We start from the raw sequence: 12,528 nt of genomic DNA, 5'->3' as shown, positions 1-12,528 counted from the left end.
AGTTATCGGCCATCCACGGCGACGACTGGCTTCACCCCCACCTGGGCAAAGGAAAAGAGAACAGACCGGTAGAACAGGCGGACGAAGAACCAGGGCCTTCCGCACCCAAGAAGTTGAAAAACACGCCGATGAAGAGAACATCGAAGAGGAACCCTCCGAGGAAAGTGCGGCAGAAAACCCTCCCGCCAAGACCAGAAGGCAGCGACCAGAGCGAGACCACCGACCAAAAGAAAAAGGGTGAGCATATTAGCAACATCGTAAGGGAATGTCTAAAATCACTGGCGCCGGGGCTACTTAATGGCACAGGGCAAGGGGTACCAGGGCCTAGGGAGCAGCGCACGGAGGAAGCGGCAGGTCTCACGTGGCATATGGTCGACCCGGGGTGGGCCCGTCAGACAAGAGTGCAAGAACAGGTAAGCTTGTCCGCCCAGGGGGAGCAAATCTCCCCACTACCCGGTTGGGGTTACGGCCCCGTTTCGGGAAGCCCGCCTCCGAGCGGGGTAGTCAACGATCATTACATCAGGCCATCCCCTGGTCCGGCGTCACTGACTACGAAAGCCACCGGCTTGGCATGTCTCATCCCCCTAGCGGTAAAAGAGAGGATATGGCGCAAGGAATTCATTGACATATTTTCGCTGCTCGAAATACAGCTAGAGGGACTTGATCTAACCACGTGCGACAGGAAGGAAGAGGACAGGAGAGAAAGGCGTGGGGCCAGAAAAGAGCGCAGTTTCGACAATTGGTTAGATGCTTTTAGAATCATGGCATGCATTATAGTGGAAAGGTTCCCTCATTGCGCGGCTGACTTGTGGCTTTACGAGGCCAATATCCACCTAGCACAAAGGCAGTTCCCGGGGGATGCCTTGTTAGAATACGATAAAGGGTTTAGATTAAAAATGCAGAGGCACCCCAAAATGGAGTGGAATGAGGAGGATGTCTCGGGTTTCATCCACAAGATGCTTACAGCCAAAGATGTTAGGGCCTGGGCGGGAAAAGGCGACCAGCCCTTTCGGAGCTCCTACCAAAAGGGGAAGAGTGGTTCTTATCACAGGCGGTCGAACGGGAGATCGTACTCCCCAAACGCAACCAAGGCGATCTGTTGGAGTTACGAGGCGGGGGACTGCTCATGGGGCTCGTCTTGTAAGTTTCAACACGCATGCGCTAGCTGCGGGGGCAAGCACGCCACCGTTGCGTGCAAAGGTCCCAAACACGAAGCGAAGAGAGAAAAGAGCAAGAAGCGTTAGCCCCAACGCAGGGGAAAGGAGGGGACTGGTGGACATTTGTAGGCGCCAGCTGGCCAGATCCCCCATTATTACGCAACAGCTGCGCAGATTAACAAACAAGTACCCGAACAAAGCGGAGGCCAGATCACTGGTAGAGGGCTTCGAGCAAGGCTTTGTTATTCCATTCCAGGGCCCGCTCCCCTCGGCGGGGGCGAGTAACCTGAAGTCGGCAAGCCAACACCCCGAAGTGGTTAGCGCCAAGATAGAGAAATAATTGAAACTTGGTAGAGTTGAGGGCCCCCTCCCAAAGGAATTGCAAGAAGGCATAGTCGTCTCCCCGCTAGGCGTGGTCCCCAAGAAAGAACAAGGTCAATTCAGGCTGATACACCACCTATCGTTTCCGGAAGGTTCCTCCGTGAACGGCTGTATCGACCCCGAAGCTTGCTCAGTGAGCTATGCGTCAGTCGACGACGCTATCGAGCTGGTTAAGGCGACAGGCAGAGGAGCCCTCATGGCGAAAGCCGATATTGAATCTGCGTTCCGACTATTGCCGGTCCACCCCTCCAGCTTCCATTTATTGGGTTTCCAATGGGGCGAGGACGTGTTTATTGACAAAGCCATGCCCATGGGATGCGCAATTTCATGCGCATACTTTGAGCAGTTCGCCACTTTCTTAGAATGGGCGCTGCATGACCGGCACCAGGAAGGTGGAAAGCTGCACCACCTAGACGACTTCCTGTTCACAGGCCCGGCAGGGTCCTCAGTGTGCGCAAGCACATTGGCAGCCTTCGAGGATCTATCTAGGTCCCTAGGGGTCCCCCTCGCAAAGGAAAAAACTACAGGCCCGACCACAAGTCTCACGTTCCTGGGCATAGAATTGGACTCTATAGCAGGAACGGCCAGGCTGCCTCCAGGCAAAGTGAAAGAATTTCGCGAGGAAGTATCGAAGCTACGGGGTCGGAGCAAGGCCACCCTGAGGGAAATTCAACGAGTGATAGGTAGACTTAACTTCGCAGCTCGGGTAATCCCGCCCGCCAGGGTATTTTCAAGACGCCTAACAGGGCTAACGGCCGGCGTCACACACAAGCACCACCACATCAGGCTGAGCGCAGGCGTGAAACAGGACCTGCAGGTGTGGGACGAGCTCCTACAAGATTTGAACGGGGTGCTGATTTGGAGGGCAGGGTGGGTAACGGCCGAACAGATAGCTCTTTACACAGACGCGGCCGGAAGCCTTGGCTTCGGCGCGGTCCTGGGAAACAGTTGGTGCGCCGGCCAGTGGCCGGATGAGTGGCATGCGCAGGGGCTCACCAGGAACATCACGTTTCTCGAGCTGTTCCTGATCATTGTGGCTCTGACCATTTGGAGCGAAAAAATAAAAAACCTGAAACTCACGCTCTGGTCAGATAACATGGGAGTAGTGCAGGCCATTAACAGAGGCGCAGCGAGATGCCCGGACATGCTGAGGCTAATGCGACGGTTAATTAAATTGCAGCTGGAAGGGAACCTGGAGCTGAAAGCACGCCACGTGCCAGGGGCAGAGAACTCAGCAGCAGACGCGCTCTCACGGGCCCAAATGAAACGTTTCAGAGAACTGGTGCCCGGGGCGGACAAGGAGATGACCCCCTTTCCATCGTCCCTTTGGGACCTGGGGGAGTAGACTTATCATGGCTAATAGGGCAATCCCTTGCCGCAGAGGCTAACAGAAGATACAGGACATACGCGGGCACGGTAATGAGAGTTGGGGGCCTAAGATCGCTGGAAGACAGGGCAAAAACTCGCACAGCAGTCGAGAAATTCGTGCAATGGGCATTCGAGGCGAGAAAAACGAGATCGTGGGCCCAGGCGCATTTTTCCGCCATCGCCCACTTTGCCAGGCTTTACACAGGCGAGGACCCCACTACCTCGGCCTATCTAAAGACGGCCTTAAAGGGCTGGAGGAGGGTTGAAGGTAGAAAGAAGGACGACAGGCGTCCCATCGTTTTTGCCAAACTGGGCCAGCTCCTTGGAGCACTCACGGGCTTAATATCGGATAAATATGAGCTGCTGCTATTTAGGGCGGCTTTCACGACGGCTTTCTTCGGAGCATTCCGTATCAGCGAATTGGTAGCCCCCAGCAAATCGGGCCCAGCGCAGCAATGCCTGCAGGCAAGAGACATTAAACCAATGGAGAGGGCAGTTGAATTAATGCTGAAACAGTCCAAAACGGACAGGGCAAGGAGGGGGACGACGATACGTCTCCATTGCATCCCAGAGTCGGGGCTCTGCGCGGTATGCTGGTTATTCAAGTACATGGGGGCTCGACCAGCTGGTGAGGGCCCTCTCTTCATACATAAGGACGGGAGGAACCTGAGTAAGTTCCAGTTTACAGCCATAATGCGCCAAGGCCTTGGTAAAGCCGGGTATTGCGCGGCATCGTTTGCCTCTCACTCCTTCAGGATCGGCGCAGCGACCTCGGCAGCGCAGCATGGCATGCCAGAGGACAGGATCCAGGCAGTGGGCAGATGGCGCTCCAGGGCGTACAAGTCGTACATACGCCCTCACCTCATATAAAAAAAAAAATAAGAAAAAAGAGAGAAAAGGAAAAAAGGGGAAAAATATGGAGAAAGGTGGGAGCCACGAACCAGGTGCAGGGGGGGGAGCCACAGTGAGACGTGGGCCTCCCTGCGGCGTGGCGGAAATCCTACACTGGTTGGCTAAGAAAACACACCGGCGGGCGGTGTGTAAGAGGATGGCCACTCACTTTTGAATGCCGCACGGCAGGGTGACGTGGCGGCATAAAGGAGGGGAGTAACAGGAGGAGACGGCACTCGCGGCCCAGACCCGGCCGGACGGCAGGGCGCAATTTGGTAGCGAGCTGGGGACCTAACTCCCGACTGGAAAGCTCCCCTCCGCAACACGAGAAGGCGTGGGCAACCAACCACTGGAGCACCAATAGACTGGCAACAAACTGGTTGTGTACAAGCCCCATTTTCGAACTAAGGAGGGCACAAAGAGACTGACACCCGCTATCACAAGAGGGTGTGTAATATGCCAATTATGATTGATGAGTAATGTTCGCAAAATGGAAGATTGCTTGAAACCAGTTTGTGTTATTAATATGTCTTTGGTTATTAATAAACTGCGGCCAACAACGACCACTAATGATACCAGGTTTTGTTGGCTGACATTATTTCCCACCTTTGGCAACAGCAGAATGCTGGGGCCGGTAAGTATGGAGACTGGGGGTCTCCGCGGAATAGGAACATGCGAGGGTTATGACATAAGGCAACGTCATGAGCTACAATAATATGGAGTTAGTAGTGGGGTGCCTAAACTGTAGCCTAGGTAAGATTATTATAAAAAGAATTCGGAAGATGAAGTTTGTATTGTAAGTGTTGGACCTCTAAAGCACAAGTAGCAAAATACTGCATAGTAAATACTTTAGACAAATTGCCAGTATTTAATGTGCAGCTGTAAGAAAGCTCATGTGGGAGCAAGGCCTTTGTGAACAAAAAGCTGTAAATCCAACAACGTGTTGCGGGCCAATGCTTCCTGAACCAAAAAGCCCTCAACTAGCAATTAAAATGTCATTATGTCAGTAAACTAAAAGCCTCAAAGAGCACACCTACATTGAATTACATGCTACTACTCATCTTGCCTAACAAAAGGACTACTGAAGAACCATCACTAATGCAAAAAACACATGGCTCAATGTAAGCATGCTCAAAATGCCCCGCTTTGGAAGGCAGCCCACCCAATCAATAACAAACCATGATCAAGCATTTAAAATTCACAGACTGAATTGCAGACCTAGACATAACGGGAGCTTTCAAATTGCACTACCATAGACACCGGCACCTAGATATAACAGCCATTCACCTATGGATGGTTATATTACCACAGCTCAATTGTACCTGTTTTCACTAACCGCACTAGGATGAATGGCTGAGTGGCCCGGCGGGGGTCCAATCCTGCCCAAGGCCTATGATGCACTCTACTAACCTTAACAGTTGTCTAAGTGTGACAAACAACTTGTTCCCGGCCCCCAAAACTATACGAATGACTTATGCAGCAGGCCATAATAATGTCAATGTATTTTGAATTATTGTTGTCATCTCTAAATTAAACAGACAGCGCCAGCCGGTGGCGGGCTGTCTCACGTGGCCAAATTTAGCACAGGTAAACTCGGTGCTCTAATTTGGTAGGCCATTGCAGCACTCAAGGATAAAACAGTGTGTGTGACAGACACGCGAACATGCAAGCAACAAGCTGCCAAGAGGCTGTTTATGGCAGCAGACATGACCAGGAGCATGCTTCAGCTATAAAGTTCATCATCTGAAAAGATTTGACAAGCAGCGTCCCTTCCCCAAAACTGGAAGCACATCAAAGAAGGGAAGTATGTGCTCAAAGGTTGCTGATTATTTTGACAGCATGTCGGTCACAGACAGGTATCACTACTTGTCACTATATAGACAGCCCTGGCTTGTTATTGCAGTCGGCATCTTAGGCCTTAATAAGAGGCACCTAATACCTTGGAACAGTGACATCTGATTCCCTAAACATAAACTCTTGTTCCTTTATTAAAGCTGTGAGTGCTATCCTTATGTGCATTGGGGCTTCATTGCTTGCATCCTGTAATAGTGCATCTACACTTTGAGGCCTATCAGATCACGCATGACTCTGTAGTCTTTGAGGCTGCAGGTTGCCCCACTTAGATAACTGTAGGCTCCCACATGCCAAACGCTCCCACACCATGAAAGTAAAACAACACTGGAACAATGCCACCCGGTGGCGAAAACCTGTGTCACCAACTGCTGAACCCCCTGTCTGGAGCCCAAAACCAATGCCAAAGCCACTCCTCCTCAGAGCTGATGGGACCAAACATTGCAACTGAAGCCCGTGTAGGCCTCCCCAAGGGGTAGATTACCATCCAAACATATGGTCGAACAAAATGGAGCAAACATATATCGTAATCCTCCCGCAATGTCCTTGACACAGTTTATCGGCTTCCCAGGATTTGAAATCGTGACCTGCTGGTCACATCGGACTTCGGAGGCAACGCTTAAATCAAAGAGCCATAAGTGCGCTAAACATTTTATAAATTGTGGACATCAGGAGGTGCAGGCCTGGGGCGTTGTGCAATTCCTGCGCCCCGGCCTCACCTATGTCCATTCTAAATGATGATCGTGACCAGACGATGCTACCGCCTGCCTACCAAGTCAGGGAAAACAACTTAATAAACTATTTGGATCACCGCTGAGGCATCACGCTGTAACTCTGTCCAACAGAGGGCTGGCGCTAGGAGATCTACAGACCAACAGTAACCGGAACAAGGGAGTATGCAGGCTATGAGCACAATCGGAAGCAAAGTAGCACAGATGTGCAGTTTAAAGTCAAACGTCATGTTTGCCTTCCCTGTTATCCTGACATATGCACCCAAAACCAGGTATTAAACACTTGAGTGTTCAAACCATTTCGATTGGTATACTCCCCGGTGCAGATTGTCTTATTACTTACCGGTAATCTTCATTACCCCGATTAGGGTCCTCCCCGTCCCAGTCCTTACCACGTGAGGCAGTCCTGCCTCCACCCAGCCAATCAAAACGCCAGAAATCCAAAGGTCGAAGGTGACATAAGCCCCTCCCACCCACCGCCATGCCTGTTATCAACAAGACTCAGACACAAACACAGCGGGAGGGAGGGAGGGAAGAGGACTGGGACGGGGAGGACCCTAATCGGGGTAATGAAGATTACCGGTAAGTAATAAGACATTACCCCCTCATGGGTCCTCCCCGTCCCAGTCCTTACCACGTGAGGAACTCACAAGCAGAAAACCAAGAAGAAAAAATGCAGGACACCAGGGATCCATGCAAAAGTACAAAACTTCAAACAATAAAGCATCGACGAACAGCAGCGTACAAGACGCCAACAGAAATCGTCAGAAGAGGCAAGAAAAATATCAAGCCAAGAATGTCGCACAAAAGTGTGACGGGACCGCCAAAAGGCCGCCCCACAAAGCACCAGAATAGAGACCCCGCCCCATCAGCACAGGAAGCAGACACCGAACCCACAGGAGACAAACAGGTTAGGAGAAACCCGAGACTGTAGTGAACATCGGAGGCAAAACAGAAGAGCCCTGCGAACACCCAAAGAAGGGGAAAAGGAGAAACCCCCACAGCAGGCAAAACAGGAAGCAACACCTCCAGCCGCAAAAGGAAACCCAAAGAAACAGGCAGAAAAGCCCGATCTAAGCCGCAAAACTACTCAAACCTGCAGAAACTGCAAAGAAGGAAACAAAACGAGCAAGGCACCCAACCGACAAGCGGAAGAGAAGGCCAGCAAAAAAAACACCGCAGTGGACAACCACAACACATCCACCACTAACAAAGACATGAAAGGGGCAACCGCAGACCATGCAAAACAGCAGGCAAGGCCCAAAGAAGAAATGAGAACAGGAGAGCCCGGACAACGAAGCAAAAGCTCCGAAGAAGCCGACCCATCAAAGGGCAACAACCACCGAGGAAGCCCCAAGGCCCCGACAAGCACAAACCGCTGTCAACGAGCAGACAAAGCGGAAGGGGAAAAATCCCAACAACAAACCGATGCTGGAGAAACCAGCACAGAAACAGGAACCCCACCATGGATTCCGACCAAGAGAAGAGCACCAGGAAACAAAAGAGCCCCAAAGCGCATCACAGCTCCAAAGAGCGGAAGGCCAACGCGACCAACACATGCCACAGGCCACCACAGAAGAACAGCCCAAAGACGCCAAAGACAGCCGCACAAGAGACAGGCAGCCAGAAGCAAGCGCCATAGACAGGGCAAAGACAGCTGCGGACCCAGAAGCAGAGCCGGAGGCAAGGGAGGCTGGCCAAATCCGACTCCCAACAGCAACAGCAGGAGCGGAAACCAAAAACAGCAAGGCCAACCCAACAACACCGACACCCCCCAAACCTCCGCAGAGCGCCCGGGAGGAGAAAAACGGGAGGGAAGGCATACAGAAAACCCGAAGGCCAAGGAAACGAGAGAGCAACCCCCGAGGACAGACCACCCCGGAACAAAAACCGGGGGAGAAGAGCAACAGGAGGGGAAGCAAAAATGACCAAACCAAGAGACCCAAACCAAAGACAAAAGGACCTGGAACAGAGGAACAGACAGAGGGAATGCTACACGAAGTAGCAAGACAACCCAGCGCAGGGCCATTCCAAGCACCAGCGCACAGACCCAAGCACCCACGCAATGACCCAACAAAAGGACATGTCCCGTCGAAACAAGCACCAGACAGCACCAAACAGAGGACGGCAGGAAGCGGCCTAAGCCACCAAAAGAAGGCACAACCAGAGTACCATTCCAGTAAAGAAACCAACCGCCGTAACAGGGATGCCTCTCAAGACCCTCTGAAAGACAACAGAGAAGTCGCCGCCCAGAAATAAGACAGGGAAGCCCGCAGGAACAGAGACACGTACCGGGACCCCCCAAGAAGGCCCAAACAACAACGAGCCCCCAGAGCGCCAGCCCGAACAACAGACAAGCCGGCCACCAAGGACCCCAACGGGGCCCCCAACCCAAGGACAGGCATCCAAGGACAACAAGAGGAGAGAGGAAAGCAGAAATGCACCCCCCACACCAGGTCAAGAGAGCAAAGCCACCAGACCAGGGGAGAGAGGAACCAGAGCCTCGTAATCAGCAAGACAAAGGACCCAACAAGACATCAGAAGAAACACCAAGGACACGAGGTGCACAAGAGCCCAAGGAACCACAGCCGAGGAGGCAACCACCATCTGCCGGACACAAAACCAACCCCGAGCCGGGGCAGGAGGGAGACCCAGTAGGACCGGCAGAAGATCCAACAGGACAGAGAACAGATCCGGATATATGGAACGCCTCACGAAATGCGTGTCATCCCAGCGCAGGGGCCATGTCAACCCCCTCCAGCAACGCTCAGCAGAAAGCATACGAGCCGCCGAAGCGAGCACTGAGAAACAGCCCCCAGCAAAGCGTCAAACCGGTCCCGAGGAACTGAAGCCCCCGAACAGGAACCAGACGAGGAACGGCCAGACCCAAAACGACCCCAGAAACCGGAACCAGGCCAGCAAACCCCCACAGCAGGAGCCAGCACCGTGGAAAAAACCAGAGGAGCATGAGAGAGACCGAAAGGAAACACCTGAAAACAGGAAACGGAACTCAACCACCGCAAACCTCTGAGCAGCCGGATGGAGGGGAACGAGAAAAGCAGGCGACTCCCACACCTAGGGAAGCCAAAATTACCCACCAAGAAGAGGGGAAAACCAGGCTGCAAGGGGCCCAACCGAAAGGGACACAGCCGCACCAACCCGACCAAAGCCCCGGGAGGCAGAACCGAACAGAAAGACCAACGGGAGCCAGGACCTGGAACAGAGAGAAAGAGGACCCCCGGCCCCACTCCATCACCGAAACCAGCACCACAGAGCGTAGCGACAAAAAATTGGCCGACGCCAAAGAAGAATGGCCTAAAAGGGGGACAGCCCGGAATGGAAACCGGCAACCAAGAATGACGACCAACAGGAATCACCATTCTCAAAGCAGACCGGACCAATGACACCAAAGGAGATAGGCGACCCACAAGCAGGTCAACACCAGGAGTGGAACACATAACCTGAAGAGGAAGAGATGCAACCACCAGGCCACAGAGACTCCACCCGGGCACAACATATCGGACTGACATTCAGGGGCAGCAGCAGGCGCCGCAGAGGCAGGGAACCAAACGTAGTGCAAAAAATGCAGGCATAGGACCAAGGCACTAGGGGAATGGCAAAGCACCAAAACGCAGGCCAGTGAGAAATCTCACAAGCCCCCGCCGCCCCGGTAGCCGAGGACAAGGCCCAACCATCCGGGACCGGAAGGAGGGACCCCTAAGAAAGCACAGACCGAAAAAGAGCAAGCACACACCCCAAAAAGGAGAAGCAGCATACGAACTCTTTGAGAGCGGAATCCACCAACCGCCCAACCCGGACCACCAGGGAAGAAGCCTCCGAAGACCGAGGGAGAAGGTGCAAAAAAGAAGAAAAATTGAGGATACCAGGTGACAAAGACCGCCAGGCGAAATCGTGTCCCCAGAAAGAGAGGAACACCCCGCATGGCAATGCCAAGCCACACCGCAGCCAGTACAGCCAACAGGACAGCACGAAATGGCCGGTAAAAAATGGGAATAAACCCCGCCGGAGCAAATGAATCAGGGAGAAAGACCCAGCAACAAAACGCCAGAAATCTCATGGACCATCCCCGAATGTATACCCCAACAGGGAAAAAACGTCCACGATCCCACCAACAAGAGATGATGGCATAGCCGCATGCACCAGCAGCGCAGACAGCGCAAAACAGTCCAAGAAAAACTGCAAAAGATGCTACGTGGACAAAGAGAATGCAAATTTCCAAAGCACAGCATGAAAATGAACAACCCAAGTCACATTGACAGCATAGGCAGGACTTGAACCCTCAGCACATGATAGCCTGTGACACCAGAGGCATATGACATACCAAAGAGCAACAGCTCCGTGGATGCACCGGAGAGGAAGTCCCCTCAAACATGGCGAGCAAAGGAGTAAACCCCATATATGGAACGCTTCTCGAATATGTATGTCATCCTTGTGCAGGGACCATGCTAATCTACTCTGTATCGTTCCAAGCATAGTATATGTGCTGCCGAAGCGAGCACCAGGAAAACACCCAACACACATTGGTGGTGGTAATGAAAGGAAGTGCCCAGCAACCTCCAGGAAACACTGCCCCAAACAGTAATCTCATATGTGAGAACAGAAAATAAACAAAAAAGGGCAGCCCTGCAGTCTCCACCCACAGCCACATATTAAGAACATGGCCGCAGGGGCCGGCCACTGCACTAAAGCACCAGCGCCGGAACGACCTGGGGCCAGAACACCAGGAGGGCTCCCCGCCCCAGCCCAGCACATGAACGGGGAGCATCCTGACCCCAGAACAGGAGCGTGGCCGGCCGGAGGACCGGAGCGGCCGCGCCGGTAAAAACATGAAAAGACCATCAACAGAAGCATTTAAAAATGCAAAAGAAACACTCACGGCACCGCCAAAACACCCAGAAGCAAACAGGAACAGAGGCAGGAACCGGGAGCACCAGCGTTCCGACAGCCGTCGGAGCAGAAAAAAAACAGGCATGGCGGTGGGTGGGAGGGGCTTATGTCACCTTCGACCTTTGGATTTCTGGCGTTTTGATTGGCTGGGTGGAGGCAGGACTGCCTCACGTGGTAAGGACTGGGACGGGGAGGACCCATGAGGGGGTAATGTCCTGTTCTCACAGATTGAGATCTGCATCCTCAAAACCCCTTTTGTATCATGCTGTCGGGTCTCGTGCAGAAGTGCCGAGGACCGTCTCCGCTTGAAAGTCCTGAAAGAGGCTGGCTAAGGGTTGTTCTTTTACCTAAACCTTCTTAAACTGTGCACGTGGACGGCAAAGCATGACACAGTATTTTTTTTTTTTTTTTTTTTGCATCAGTCAGCCACTGAAGCTTGATTCCCAAGGGGAAATTCGACTGTCCAGCTACTTAATACTCCCCATTCCAACATCGTTTTGACGCTAAGCAGATGTGGTACCGAGCAAATGTCTCTCCCTTCAGGGCTGGGCATCTAGTACCATTTGGTTTGCAATTACGGACACAAGCAACGCGGGTAAATTAATGTGAATTAACTGTTTGGATTGTCGAACCAAAGCCGGGCACCTCCTTGTTCGGGTCACACGACCCGCATCCAGCTCCCAGCACCTCAAGGGCTGACGAGGTCACGCCTGCGTGCATCACCGAGGGAGAAGGGGTGAGCACAACCCACTCCGCCATGTACCCGCACCCCATGCATTGCGTCCACAAGGGCGCGCCTCAAGCCACGATCAAGGATCAAACCCTAGCCCACAAGTTCAAACTCCCGCATTCGCGCACAGACCACGCAGTGTATAAGCGTAAAAGGCCATTTTATTAGACCAGGCTGCGTAATCTTACATAACAATAACATCAACAAAGTAGTAATTTCAAAACCCCAACTCTTCCCTTCTCACACTCTTCACCCGTTCTACATCATCACGAACCACTCCATGCCCCATACCGTACCTCATTCATATCCACCAATCACCTGTCATCCTGTCCGATCCTTGTGACCTATCAGTCATGCCTCTAGCTGCCATTCGAACTTCCCTCCCCAAGGGATGTGTGTGCCCGCTCTTGACCCCCCTCTCCCTTCAAAGTACCACCTAGCGCAGCTCTGGCCTAAACTGGCATGCCACAAAAACCAACCCAACCCACACCCCAGACTGAAGGGCGGGTGG

The 12,528-nt window shown here is 52.7% G+C and overlaps 1 non-coding gene across 1 annotated transcript; it reads right to left on the bottom strand.

Moving 5' to 3' along the window:
* Window positions 1–10,792: 10,792 nt before the first annotated feature.
* Window positions 10,793–10,899, bottom strand: LOC147688740 (U6 spliceosomal RNA). Its single transcript, XR_015300791.1, has one exon. It is a non-coding gene; the product is annotated as a U6 spliceosomal RNA (small nuclear RNA).
* Between the last annotated feature and the right edge of the window lie 1,629 nt (window positions 10,900–12,528).

The sequence above is a fragment of the Lissotriton vulgaris genome, chromosome 10 (assembly GCF_964263255.1).
Source record: "Lissotriton vulgaris chromosome 10, aLisVul1.2, whole genome shotgun sequence".
Taxonomy (NCBI): Eukaryota; Metazoa; Chordata; class Amphibia; order Caudata; family Salamandridae; genus Lissotriton; species Lissotriton vulgaris.
This window is presented reverse-complemented; position numbering and strand designations above follow the sequence as displayed.